General features: G+C 61.5%; 1 long non-coding RNA gene across 1 annotated transcript; it reads left to right on the top strand.

Moving 5' to 3' along the window:
* The first annotated feature begins 6 nt into the window (after nucleotides 1–6).
* Nucleotides 7–625, top strand: LOC103399573 (uncharacterized). Its single transcript, XR_523655.3, has 3 exons — nucleotides 7–128; nucleotides 206–363; nucleotides 449–625. It is a non-coding gene; the product is annotated as an uncharacterized LOC103399573 (long non-coding RNA).
* Nucleotides 626–631: the final 6 nt, after the last annotated feature.

The following is a 631-nucleotide window of genomic DNA, read 5'->3' as shown; positions in this document are numbered from 1 at the left end:
CTTTCTAGGTGTGCCTCCGTCCGTGAAGACAGAGGACACTGGCCCCGCCCCCTTGTCCCCTGTGTTTCGTACAGGCAGCGAACCCCTGCTCAGCCCACGGCCGCGGCACACACGCCCAGCCCACCCAGGTAAGACGGGGGGGGTAATTACACCAGAGCTCTTTTCTCCTGCGAGGTCCTGACTGTGCTCTCTGCTGCTCACGCAGGTGGGGGGGTGACCCTACGGGGTTCAGACGGACAGCTACACCCCAAAGCACCTCCTAAACCTCTCCGGGTCTCCACTGTGTTCCCCAACACGAAGCCCCCCCCGCCCTCAGGTCCAGATGAAGACCCTTCCTGTCTTTACACTGAGCTGGTCATCCAGGTAGAACACGTCCACGGTCGAAATGATCCCCGTGTCAACGTTGCCTTCAAAGGCACCTGTGAATGTTGTCCTTTTTTCTGTCCAGGTCCCAGAGTCCCGGAGGAAGGGTCACGTGGACAGATTACGGGCAGAGGAGAAGTGGCAGAGCCGGGCCCGTCTCACAGAAACTTCCTTTGGCTTCCTGGAGGCCCAGCGACACGAAGCACAGCTGCCGTTTGACACGGAGCTGCAGAGGCAGGCGGCGGGGGACGAGGGGGAGACGGGGGAG

The sequence above is a fragment of the Cynoglossus semilaevis genome, unplaced genomic scaffold, assembly GCF_000523025.1.
Source record: "Cynoglossus semilaevis isolate Cse_v1.0 unplaced genomic scaffold, Cse_v1.0 C18937598, whole genome shotgun sequence".
Lineage (NCBI taxonomy): Eukaryota > Metazoa > Chordata > Actinopteri > Pleuronectiformes > Cynoglossidae > Cynoglossus > Cynoglossus semilaevis.
The sequence above is the reverse complement of the archived record's forward strand: the minus strand, read 5'-3'. Positions and strand labels throughout refer to the sequence as shown.